Source organism: Lepidothrix coronata, unplaced genomic scaffold (assembly GCF_001604755.1).
Source record: "Lepidothrix coronata isolate B3197 unplaced genomic scaffold, Lepidothrix_coronata-1.0 Scaffold88, whole genome shotgun sequence".
Classification (NCBI taxonomy): Eukaryota; Metazoa; Chordata; class Aves; order Passeriformes; family Pipridae; genus Lepidothrix; species Lepidothrix coronata.
The window spans coordinates 2,317,848-2,331,798 of NW_016690268.1; the positions used below are offsets into that span (position 1 = coordinate 2,317,848).

General features: G+C 37.2%; 1 protein-coding gene across 1 annotated transcript in view; it reads left to right on the plus strand.

Annotated features, from left to right (window-relative positions):
* HS6ST3 (heparan sulfate 6-O-sulfotransferase 3) overlaps positions 1 to 13,951 on the plus strand; it is a 296,532-nt gene that overhangs the window by 106,598 nt on the left and 175,983 nt on the right. The window lies entirely within an intron of this gene.

Consider the following 13,951-nt stretch of genomic DNA (forward strand, 5'->3'; position numbering starts at 1 on the left):
TTCAGCAAAGCAAACTTACTGGGGTTTTTTTGTTGTTGTTTTTTGTTTTTTGTTTTTTTTTTTTTTCCCTAATTACATTTCTGTGTTGTAGGTTTTAGGAGAATGGATGCTTGTGCATTGCTGTTTTAGTGTTAAATGCTGTCTGAAACTCTTAGACAATCAGAATTTCACTTGATACTCTGAAGCTGCTTCAGGAGTGTCTGTATGCTCACTTGTAATCTATTGTGTATGCTAAAGTTCTTTGTTTTATTTTACCATACAAAATTATCTACATGTTTAGAAACATCAGACAAATTACCAATAGGATGAGAGTGGAAAACAAAAACAAAGTTTTTCAGATGCAAAATTGAACTTGGTTCTAATTGCTTTTCTTTTCCAAAATTAGAATTTGAGAAATATAGACAGCGCTGTTCTTCCTTCTGTAAAAGAAACAGAGGCATTTGCATATGTACAATATGATCCTGTAAGGTACTTTTGTGATGCTGCAATGGATGATTCATTGTAGTGGATTAATTAACACTTTGCCACTTTCAAATAGAAAAGATACTGTGCAAAGAGGAATATTTAGTCTAAATATGTTTGAGAAATGAATTGCTTGACTTTTACTTGTTTTTAGTTTTAAATGTATCTAAAAGAATTCTTGACATCTTGAAATGATGCAGAAGTCTGCCATTTGTATAATACTTTTTATTGTTGAAGAAGGCTCATGAGTGGTTTTCTCTGTGAGTTCTGTGTTTTTACATCGTTCATTGAGTGATGAAAGAAAAGGAAAAAAACCCCCATGATTCATATTTGAGAACTTTGAAGCAATCACAAATTGGAGTTTAAGATAGTCTACTAGAGAGAGAATGTGTATGTTATTTTACATTACATTTTTATTATAAAGTTTTAGTGTTTGTTATACAGTAAAAACCAAAAAGCAAATTGCGATATGAAATTGTAAGCAGAATACAACTCGATCATACTAACTACTGAACACTTGGCTATGGCTTCGAAATAACGCATAGTGTAGGGTCTCTGACTTATGCTATTTTTTGGAGCCTCTCAAAATTTGGAAATGAAATACAAAGACACCACGGAACTAACCTGATAACTTCAAGTAATTCCGTCACTTTCGTAAAGCCTGAATTTTCTGTCTTAAAAAAAAAGTCTAACAAGTTACTGTAAATATAAATGCTGTTCAAGCAAGGAGACTTAATTAGTGTTTTGCTTGTACAAGAAAAAATTAAAAATTAATTGGTGGCATCCATGGCATGCTTTCCTTTCCTGCAAGCCCCCCTGGATCGTTATCTCTCTGATGGAAGTTTTGGGGCTGCTCATGCTGTGGATATTCTATCCTGTTTGATTACTGCTTGCAGAATGATAAACCATTGGTACAGAATCAAGTTTTAATGAATATATGTGTAAGTCTTAGCATGACAGCTCTGACCTTAATATGCAAAAAACATTTAGGATTGTGTTCCAAGCAATCAACTAGAATAAGGCAGGAGAAAGAAAATCAATATATTAGAAATTACTTTTACTGTTCCTTGTCTTGAACCAATGTTTTTGTCTAGGTTTTCAAGGAAAAGGGATCTTCTGAGCATTTGTAAAACCATGTCCTAGCTGAATAATGTTTTATATGAGACATGATTGTCATTACCTTTTGTAATATAAAAACTAAGAGTTATTAAATGTCAGCAGGTGACAGGTTCAACATAAACATGTTAAGATAGTTTTTCACATGAATTAATGAAGTGGTGAAACTTTTTGCCAGAGGATGCTTCTGTATGGTCAAAGTCTTCATGTGTTGGAAAAAACAAGTTGATGGAAGAAAAAACTGCTGTGGGTTATTAAACACAAAGATACTATTTCTGTATCAGGACATCCCCGAACTGCTATTTCCACTGTTCTAAGGAAAAAGCATTACAAGCTTGGCCTGTTTTTAGTATCTTTCGGTCTTCCTTACTGGACACTGTCAGGAACAGAAAAGTAGATTAAAAAAATAAAATCTTTTGGTCTTACACAGCACCTTCCTTTGGTTGAGGAATAGCTGCATTAGATTTTAGTAGGGAAAGGGTTAGCCAGAATTATGGCTAATAATTTATTTACTTGCATTTTCATATTGATTTACTGATTTATTTTTCCGTATCAGACAGTTGCACATGGAACCTTTTCAGTCTAGGGTCCTTGGTCTTGCCTCACATACTTGCTTCTGAAGTTCCATCATTGCTATTTCAGCTTCCTTTTACTTATTTCAAATAGAGAGTTTAAAGGGAACAGCAAAATTTCACCATGTTCTAAGGATATCTAATTATGATGTTTGGGTCTGCTGGGTTACTCTAAAAATATTTCCCTTTCTTGAATGCAAGTAGTTCATGAACTCTCCTCCCCAGGGCTCAGTAGCATCTTCCTATATTGAGTAAAGGTTTCTTTTTCATTCCTAGTTATCCTGCTGAGCTTCCAATAAAAGTTGCCTTCTCCTCCATAAAACCATTGGATTTTAATCATAACCTGATTTTAAGTTGATTCTTTTCTTCTCTTTAAACAGCTAAGAGCTCAATCCAAGCAAAGCTGATAGATGTGATGTGGGGCCTGTAAGGAATTTCATTGTTAAGAGTCTAGTTATGTCATCCTAATCTTTGCCAAATTTCCATCAAGCCCCAAATGCATAAGCACTTTTAGCTAATGTAGTTCCAATGAAATTCCTATGGTGCCTGAAAGTCTGCTTATGCACATTTCTAGCAGTGAAAGCAGTCTTAGCAGAGATGTCTGTACATCATACAGACAAATACACATATACATATGTACATGCATACATATATACAGATTCTGAATATTTTTTGAGTATCCTACTCTCTTTGAAGTGTGTACAGATCACCCTGCACACATGTGACAGAATGAATGATGTACATAGTACATAATACATTCACCGTGGCTTCTTGAGAAGCGCAGACACTGCCATAAGTGTCTCAACACAGTAATCGTACTCAGAACTATAATTTTTAGGATTTGTAAAATGAGAGGGAGCACATTTACATTTCCTGGTCCAAGTCATTCATACCCTTCCTTGATAAGGTAGCCATTGACTTACCCCAATGGCATACTTTTCTGCCTTAGGAGCAGAGGGCACCCTGCTTTCTCCCCCTGTGCCTGTGAATATCTTAGAGGTTTCTAAGATATTCTAAGATGTGCATGTATATGTTTTGGAGATACAATGCTGTTGATTAAATCATCTTTGGTGTGCAGGGCAGAGGAAGTTACATCTCTCTGCATCTGCATTACCGTGCACATTGTCAGCTCCAAGTGGGCTTGCTCTAATCTTACCGCAAGTTTCTGACCCTGTATTTACTTATAAGGCAAGTATTAAAACAAGAAAAGAACCAAGTTTCCAAAATATTTTTCCTTAAGATCTGTGAGTTTGATATTATCCTGAAATTACAGCAATGTACACTCTTGGTCTAAAAAACTCAGTGTGTATTGCTCTGTTCCCCACATTGAGTAAGAAGAACTATTGCATTACTTTACTGAACTTAGAGTAATTCCTAGTGAAATCATAGTATTAAATGATCATTAGGCTTGACATTAACCATAAATACTGGTATAGGTTTATTTGTTTCTATTCACTGTTTTCTTTGCTTTTACTTTGCTAGGGACCTGTCCTGAAGCTTATTGAATGTTGATGTGGAACAGTAGTCACATAAAATGCTTTCTGAACTCGGAGGAACTTTGTCTTCTGATCTCTAATGTTTCCTTTGCCTTGTTTATCTTTCCTGATAAATGGTAAACATCTACATCACACAGATCTTATGCAATTTCATGATGTTCAATCTCCTTTCTTAAAAGACATTTCCACAGGTTACCCTTTCTGTCTTACAGCTGAAATAACTTTAAAAGCACCGTCTAACTCGAGCAATTGCTTTTTGTCCAAAATGCTGTTCCTTTTTATAAAGTTGATGATGTTCCTTGAAGGAGCTGCAAGACTTCAGGAACCACACATTATTCAAATGCTTGGTGAGAAACAGCAGGTCTGTGGGGCATTGAAGTATTGTGAATAAAAAGGCAAAATTACAGTGCTTCACTTTTTCCAAGCTGCTGTGCTCTATTACTCATTCTAATAAGTCCTGTCTATGTACCCTTCCAGGTTCTGAGATACACAACAGAAATGCATTGGATTTATAGGTAAATTTATCCTCTAAAAAATATTTTTTAAAAATTTATCTAATAATATGAAAACAGCTTCTCAGCAAGGAGCACACAAGCCAAAATCGTTTGCAAATTGTTTGCTAGTTACTGTTTGAAACTAAACAATTCAGTTATGAGAGTTACTAAATAATCAATAATCTTTGATGTACAGTGTTTGAAAATAACTGTATGACAAATGTGTGAATCAAATGACTGTGCACATGAGCTCTTTATTAGAACTACCACCTGCCTTGGCATTTTACCTTATTATTTAGCATTATTTACCTTATTATTTACCTTGTGTTCTACTATAATGTTTATTTCTAATAAAATGACTTGTAACTCCAAATTCTGATAACTTTGGAGGTGAGTTATAAAACAGTTCATGTTTCATATGGGTAAAATAGATTAAAAAAAAGGGGGGAAAAAAGAAAAAGAAGAAAAAAGAGAAAAGCCTGTGTTAAGGCGTTTCAACTTATAAATTTTCTTTTAGAAATTCAAGGTAAACTTTTTGATTCTTCTTTTGGCTATTAACTATTTCAACATCTTATTGTAATTTGAATTTCAGGAGTTTTTTTCTTTTTGAATTCTTACGAATTCTGGGCAGGAAAAACTATTTCCCTCCTCAATATAAATGCAGAGAGAGTGAGGAGGTGCAGTAAGGGCATACACTCAATGTTCTGCAAACTTTGGATCTTCGGAGGAAGGTCTGTGATAGGACCATGGATGAAAGCAGGTACCTTGTGAGGATGCATCACAGCTATTCATGTAACAAAATGAGAGAATATGCTTTTGAGGTCTGTTGAGACAGGATCTCTCAGATCAAAACATCCTTATGGTTATTAGGCAAATCGATAACCAGTGTTATCTCTGTGGCTTAGAGTAAATTTCCTACAGTTCTGCAATGTAGCTAGGTTTTCCTAGATATCAAGGTTATTACAAAACTAACAACCCAACTAGTTTGGCTTTATGTAATTTATCTTATATTCCTTGAGTTCTTCAAGATGACATCTGTTTATGCCCTGAGTTCTTCATGATGATGTCATGTAAATATGAAAGACATCTTTCTTTGAACCAGTAAATAAAATTTAGTTTCAGTGAAGCCTTTTATATACAGTTGAGAGTCTGCTTGGGTGATAACATTATTCAAACCCAAGGAGCAAACTGTATCTCTGAGAAGCTGTCTTAGACACTCATTCCTGTGTACTGTGGTGGACAGTTTAAGGGAATTGCTTCTTAATTACAGAGTTGTCCATGATAACAGTGAGAAAAAATTGTTTTGGACAGTATCGATTTCAAGCACTTCTGTTCCTCTTTCAGGACATTCCCAGCCAGCAAAACATTCACTGATGGTCAGATAAACCATCTTAAGTTCACCCCATGCTTAATTTAATCAATAGGAGCCTATTTACATTGCAGAATGTTGGCCATGTTAATTTAGCTGTGGAAATACTATCATCATTATGTACTTCTGAGGTAGAACAGAACAAAAGTTTTGGTTAAATATGTACAAGGCTATCTAAGTCTCTGGAATTTACCCCAGTTATTTATTTTTTAGAGTATAGTTTTTTACAATGTTAATTTTGGCAAGTTTTATCCATCTGTCTTTGGCTGCATATAATGATTCTCTCTTCGTAAACATTTGTTTTGAAACATGTTTGTTTTTAGCAAGAGGTTTATGTCATCCCTCATATATACCAGGGAGAACTGAAGACAGCCACTGTGGGCTAACTCTGCGTTTGTGTTTGGAAGATCTTTGATGGAATATTTCACCTTCAGAATATTTACCAACGCTGCTCACAGAGTCTGTGAGATAAAAGAGTAATAGTATAACTTCTTACAGACAAATTGAGATAAAGTGAGATTAATTACTTTGCCTAGAGCCACAGTTCAGGTCAGTCATGTGGTCCAAAAGTAATGTTCCACAATGGATAAACTCAAGTGCTTTGCATAGAGAGTCTATCAGTCTAATTATAAAAGGTCATCCACGTAATATATTTTCTCATTATCGGAAATGAATGATTAAAATTCAGAATAAACAATAATGCAGCATAGTTTGTTTCTTTTAAACAAACACCTCAACTACGAGTGGATTAAGATTCCCACACAGGTATGCCTGATGTCCAATCTACAGTGTCCAGTTTTGTCTTTTGCATTTCTTTGTTGGCTCTGGGCATTTCCTCAGCTGTGAACTTTTTGACTTGCTTTAGTAACCAGTACAGAAAGCGAAACATTTTGAGATTAAGTTTTGGGGACTTGATTTTCTCTGATCATATTAGTATTACTTTTACGTATGCTGTGGCAGCAAGTCCATTAGCAAAACAAACAGGGGCTAGAATGGGAGCTGGTGAAATGAATACAGAATATAGGCAGAAGTAGATAAGATGTCACAGTCTGTGACTTAAGACAGTGCTTGAGCAAGGCTGTTATTGCCTGGGAAATCCTTTTGAGGTGAGAAAACCAAGGAGCTAATAATCTAACTATAAGCATAAAAATAACCATAATCTTGACATTTTCTTCTGAAAAAAATGGCAGAAAAATGTCTGTAACTAGGTGGGGAATATTGCAAGATGTGGAGCATAAGTAGTGCTTAATCTCAGCAGTTTTGCCGTAGTGACCAGTGGAGCTCCAAGTGATGTGGATCAGTGTCAAGAATCAAATGAATGTTGACATGGCTGCAGTGCAGATCACATCATGCGTGTCAAGACGTGGCACATGCTGGCATTTATGGGACTTCCTTCCTAACTATTTCCAGCATCTGATGGGATGAGGAAGTATATACAGACAGCAGCCGGCTAAGTTGTTGTTATAGGGGTGTGTCTACAAAAGGGAATGGTAGAATAAAATTGATTTTAAAAAGAAGGTGAAGAAAAATACTTCTTCTGTCATGGTCTTCTTCTACATCTTTTTACCTAACCAAATAAAGCATTTGTAGAGCAACTGGCCATAGGGTTGGTAAATAATTTTGAAATCATATAATGAAATATGTCCTGCATGCCAGTAACAATTTTTAAAGAAATAATAATTGCGTGGTGTCATATTTTGCCATTTGTTACCATTTAATTTCACAATATGCATGACATGAAAATGAACTAATTTATTTCCATGTGTGATCCATTTTAGCTTTTTTTTTTTTTAAACTATGAAAATTAAATTAATACTCCTTTTTGCCTCTGGTCTGCAAATACAGTCTTACATCTGAGTTATACTACATCTAGTAGCATCACATTTAATAATAGTAAAACCTCACTACTGCAGTCAAGTGATAGAACTGAGATAATTTGAATTTAAATTTGCTTTCTCTGGCCAAAGGACTTGCTTCTCCAGTTACAAGATGCATGAATGAGAGAAAAATACTGTATATAAAATGTTCTTTATATATAATTTCTTGTAATGAAGTTTGGCATTGCAAACATAAATGAGCATTCACCAGAAATTTGGATTTTGAATGGCACTGTTATGCCTTAATTAAGCTCTTTATGAAATGTGTCTGCATTTCTGTTGGTCTTAGCACTTTTTTCCACTTATAATTCTGCCTTTTGAAAAAAAAATATTACACTTCTGTTTAAAATACACATGTACTAACAATTTGATCCTTGATAGATTGTTTTGGCTTTTTGGGTAACCTGGTAGTGCATACAGTAACAGTCTAGGAATTTGAGTGATATTTTCAGATACTCTAGTATCTGTGTTCTAGTCAAAAGTTAATGTCCTTGTTTCAGGATTTGGGGCCTCTGGTGGTCTTTGGGGCCCCTGGTGGTCTAGTGGTTAGGGTGCAGGACTCTCACCGCTGCGACCCGGGTTCGATTCCCAGCCCCCCGGGCAGATGGAGCTCGTCAGCCCTGTAAGGCAATCCATCTAAGAGAAGGTCACTCTAAACAAACCTACGTTCTGAGACCCTCACTGCCACTGTCCAAGCGTGCTTGGCCCCGGCAGATGAACCTCAGGATTAAAGGGTGGGCTCAGTTCAGCGCACGCTGTGTCTCACCTAAAAAATCCACTGCGCAGGCTCGAAGGGTCAATGACCTTTCCCAAATCTTCGCTTGCGAAGACTGGCCATTATTATGTTTCAGGATCCCAGGTATTCTTCAAGCATTGAGTATTCCACACTTGGAGAAACACAAGTTTGAAAACCTGGGTATTCCATTGGCGTTAACATTAAGCTGTGATTCCTGGAAACGTTTTTGCTGCAGCACGGAGTGCAGAACTGCCCTCTGTTTCTCGCTCTCCAAATGTGCAAAATTTAGTTGCTTTGACAAGTTTTCTGCAGTGACCCCTGGTATTGTCATATGTAAAAGCAAAATCACAATTTTGCATTTGTTCTAAGTAACTTCTTGTAGGCAGATGTAAGGATTAACATTTAGACAGTTGCTTTTTTAGTTAAAATGTTATTTTCAGTTTTTTCCCCATCCAATTTTTCTGTGTCCTCTAAGAGGAAAACAGAAATTTTAGATGATGGAAAAGCAGCAGTGCCTTCAAACCAATACAGTGAAGAAAGATAGAAGTATTCTTCTCAGAAAATTGTTTACATAAAATACTGTAGTCAGAAAGTGATAAAGAATAACTGGGGTTTTTTTAGCAGCTGGAGAACATCAGAATATAGTCTTCAATTCCCTCACTTGTTTTGTAATGCAGATTCTTTTTAAAGTAGCCTTGCCAATGTACCTTAAATATATTTTAGAATTATTTTACCATGAAATTAGTTTTTCTCCACCATTGGCTTAGTTGAACACTTCTTTTTGATCAATGCTGGGACATTAGAAGTGAAGCCGTGGCTGCACATACTGTTTTAGTAGGTTTCTATCAGAAAGTGTTCTGCAGTAGACCATACCCATTGAGAGCAAAGGCTATTAGCGTATCCTGGCTGCTCCTCCAGCTTTCACCATGAGTCTTACTTAATTCCCACACTCTATACTGCTGCCACCAGGTTGTATTTACATATTTATTAACCAGAGGAAAAGCAGAGAAGGGAATTTCAGTCTTGAGAAGAAGTGCAGAACAGCAAGAAGCTTTTCAGGCTGTCCTCTTGCCCTGCTAGTCATCGCTCAGCCCGATCTAAACTCCAGTCTCCAGATTTCCTCTCTAGGAACCAACTTGCAAAATATTGCTGGCCTTTTAACCTCATACATTAGGTTTGGTTTTGGGTGGTTTTTTGGTTTTTTTTGAGAAGGGTTAAATGAAACACTTACTTAGAAGAAATAAATTGGTCTAGGTACACAGTTTTGACTTACTAATATTTCTCTATCATTGTCCCATTAATGGCTATTTTTCCTATTCACATGCACATAGTTAATTTTCTTACCTTTTTTCATTTTATTTTGTAACTGTTACCTAATAATAGCAGTGGGTGAAAATTTTTCATTGTTTTTATTTTACACAGCCTGTTAAGGAACAACTATACTAAAATCAAGGTGCACTTTAATACTTTTACCAGTTCACTTTGAAGCAGTAGAACCTTATATTAGGGAAAAATATTTTTCCTAGATCTTCATGGTATTTACTTCCCATTTTATCTGTGGATATCTCACTTTTAGGTGGAATGCTTTTTTTCTTTTTCCTTTTTTTTCCGTTTAAACAATAGGTGCTTGCCTATCGCAAGCAACAAGTTACACAAATCTGTAAAAGATGTGGTAGCTGGATTTAAGGGCATTGAGGGCCATACTGCAATTTTTGTAACTAAGCTTCCTCTGAAGTGAAACACAAGTGACTTTCTTTCTGAAGTAAGAGCATACATGCGTTGCTACCCTAATCTTGGTTTTGTGAGAACCAGGAACTCCAAGCATAAAAAGAATATGGAAAAATTTTTAAAGGTAGTCCTCAGCAGAATCTGATCCACACATCTAGAAGACTGATCTATGTTTTATTTGCATATACCTAACATTGTCTCTGTAAGTATAGTCATTGAATATCCATGAGGGCTCTGTTTGCTGTGACTAGTGTTTTCAAATCAGGAAAAGAAAGCTTATATTTTTTATGATGTTACGGTACATTTTATCTGTTGCAGTTGGAAACATCTGGGCAGCACATAGAGAAATTGCCATGGCTCTGCAAACCTATTGTACTCTGCTTGTCTACACTTCCCATCTACCACTGCAGGCAGAGAGGCTAAGCAAATTCAGCATCCATTGAGATTAACAGCTTTGGTTCAGATGTGCCTCAAAATTAGTTGGGTTTAAGTGTTTATAACTAAAAAAGATTATTTCTCTGAGCATCTCTGGACGGCAAATCAGTTGTTAATGCTTAGGTACTGTGCTGTGTGAAGAGAGGTAAACTGGTTAGAAGGTGAGGCTGACTTGTCTTTTCATATCTATTCTTGTCATAGGAACAGAAATTGACATAAAAATAGGATAAACATTGTAATCTCTACTTATAAATAATAATTCTGTTAGTGACAAACACATACTAGCATTAGACATCTAGTTTTCGCCTGAGTTTCAGATATCTTAGTTCTGCAGGATCTACTTACTACCATTGCCTGTGTTGGGAGTACAGGCATTTTGTTATATATCATATTATATGTATTATGACATATATTGCATTCATTATATATTCAGACATTCTGGTTGCAGTCAGAGACCCTCACAGAGTGTACCTGCCCACAGCTCCTTTCTGGGGGCTCACTTCCTTTTCCTTACCACAGAAGCTGGACCACATGCATCAGGCTAGACCTGCTGCATGCCCTGGGGTGTCACCTAGCACATGGATTCAGGAATTAGGTGCAGAAAGCAGGTAAGAGGGATGTAAATTCATTCCTTAAGTTTGGCAGTCTGCATCTTAAGCTGAATTTAAAGGTACATATGTTTGTACCCCAGAGTTTTCTGACCCTTGAATGTTTTGGACAGCACACGTGCTGCATGACTTAATACTTCTATAATTTGTAAAATAAATTTCCATTTTGACACAGCCTGCTAGCGGCAGGGCAGTTTGGCTTTTGTCCAGCAATTAAAATGCGATGCATGAATGTACAATTTTTTTCAAAAAAATCCACTGATATTTTTAGAAGGTCTGCACATCCAGCCAAAGAGCTGGTCAGGTACCAGCCAGGTACTGCCTGTCGAGTGCTTATTTCTAGACACCTCTGCCTGTCACGTGTCTTTGTGCTGCAGTGGTGAGTATGGGAATGGCAAAGGTTCGGTTTCTGTGTCTGGTGCTTGGGCAGACTCAGCCTGTGCCTGCACACTCGTGAAGCCTCTCTTGGAGGAGTAGGTGTGTCTCTCTCTGTGGGAATGGGCTTGCAGGCTTGAGATCGTGAATGCTCTGCTGCAATCATGTAGTGCCCAGTTTGCGCATCCAGGAACAGCAAGTGTGGATTCATTTTGTTGAGACTTTGACTTGCTGCTTGGACAGATAAATCAATCCCACATGTACATCAGTGCTCTGCCTCCTGAGTTAATTTTTCACTGAGTGCAAATCATCTTTCTTAACCTTCCGGTTCTGTGGTTCTCTGCTTTCACTTTGCCATTTGCGGATAGCTGGGCTTTTGATTTACACTTAAGGTTTTTCCCACCTGTTCTGTGGAGAACTTCTGTAGTGGCAGAAGCTGCTCTGCTTTCCCCCAAAAACTCAGTGTTTTCTGGAGTTCATGGCCTTTGCTTGCTGGCCCTGGGCAAAGGGGCAGAGGCTCATATACCAGCCCAGGAAAGAATGGGCTCTCTGTTCAACCCTCTCCAACTGAAGAGGGCCACATCTCTATGCAAGGAATAGTCAGTCACTGAGGGATATGCACATTGCTGCAGTCCCAGTTCATTAGCCTGGGTTCAGTGCTATTCACATAGTAAGCTCAGAAGCAGCGGGGCAGCATTTGAGATGCTTCTTTGGGCGGTCCTAAGAGTTGCCCAAAAAAAGTGTGTGCTGCTAGGTGCCCAGCTGCTCCTGCACCCCTCTGCATTGCCATGGCACACAGCCCAGCCTGACAGTTTGCATTCCAGTTGGCTGATAGCTTGGTCTTGTGATGCTAACATCTTAAGCATGGTCGTACTATTTTAAAACCTGCAACGTTCCCAGAAGTTCCCAGGTGTGGAGAAGGAAATTAGCAAACAAGTCAATAAAGCCCTCAATCCCCCAGCCTTTGGGGCAGGGAAAAGCAGGGGAAAAGAAATTATAAAAAAGGTTTAACTTTCATGATCAAACTAGCAAAAATTGTGTTTAGTCACAGATGTTTTAGATACCTTTTTATTTCTTTTTAGAGGATCATAGAAGGAAAAGCTACCTGTTAACTCACCTCTACATGCGGCTTCTTCACTGTATCTTCTGGTGTACCAGCTGCTGACATGTATTGCAGGCAGAGAGTTGGCTTAAACTGATTATAAGAAAAACAAAGCACTGTGAATACTTGAAATCATCCCAGTGTATGCTTCTTAGCTTTGTTGGATAATGTAAAGATAGTATGCTGTTAGTGTTGTTTTTTCTTTTTCTGAAGAAATTTACCCAGAGGGAAGAAAGGAAAGTACCTGGGTTGAACCCAGGCAGAATGGAACACACCGAGGTATTAGAGCGGTCTGTAATAGCAGTGTGTGGGTAATAAATCAGCGGAGTAAACTTATACTGGAGGGTGGAATAATGCTACTTGAACAAATAGGTATTTATTATTTGTTTTGAAAGCTTATTTTCTGCTTAATATAAGCAAACTCACTAAGTGACACTAACATGTAAGAAGGGCATTTATTCAACTTAATGCTAATTTGAAATATATGATTAAAAGCATTGAGTGACTGGGTGATAGATGGCAGATGAAATATTAAGGAGTGCATTGAATAGGAAGAATTATCTTTATATGTGTGGCAGTGAGCTCTTGAACATTCTATTTCCATTCAAAAAAAAGATATTGGAATTATAACATGTAATTCCATAAAAGCATTACCTCTGTGCTCAATGGTAGTCCAAGAAACAGAATATTGGGGATGATTATGTGAGAATAAAAAGCAATGCAGGCAGTGCTGCAGAAACCTATAACTTGTATGGTTCTGTCCCTGCCTCTGTCTTGAAAAGAAATGAATAGAACTGCAGAAAGTACAATGCAGAGTAATAAAGAAAAAAGGTATGAAAGCAATTCTGCACAAGTAAATGATTAAATAAACCAGGACTTATTATCCTTGGAATGAGAGGATTGAGCAGTGGAAATAATAAGCACAAACAGAAAAGGTGAACAGTGAGTGCTTCTTATTCAGGATATTTGTCTCCCACCAGATCTCAGAGGCAACAAACGAAGTTAACAGATGGCAGGTTCAGATGGGAGATGCTTCATGTGTTGTGTGATTGAGGATATTGCACGTAACAGACGTTTACATGGGTTCAGAAAACAAAGTGAAATTGAGTGAAATGGAATAAAAATGTGTCACAAAACAGAGAAAAATCTCTGTCTAAGCACACAGGTAGTATGCCCGTGATTCAGGACAGTGCTGGCCTGCATACGGCTGGGAGCGTATCCCTAGAATGTGTCTCTGTATGGTCACTTTGTCCTTTTACTGAAGATCCTGAGCTAAAAGACCCTTTGGTTTGACTCAGTAAGACTGCTCTTCCATTTCTTTTACTGTGTGTGTGAGGCTAGAGTTCAAAAGAGCAGAGCAGTTAGGTTCACTCAGTTGTAAAAGACATCTGAACAGATCTTTACAGTGTACCAGCCCATCAAGGATTATTGGCAGGAGCCTTTTCATCTCCTGCTTCTTTTCTGTTCATTACCAGAAATTAGTCTAAACTTCCTTTCCTTGTCCTCAATGAAGTAGTATAAGAGGTTGAGAATATATTAGATTTTTATTTTATTTATTTTATTTTCCATGGATTTTATTCT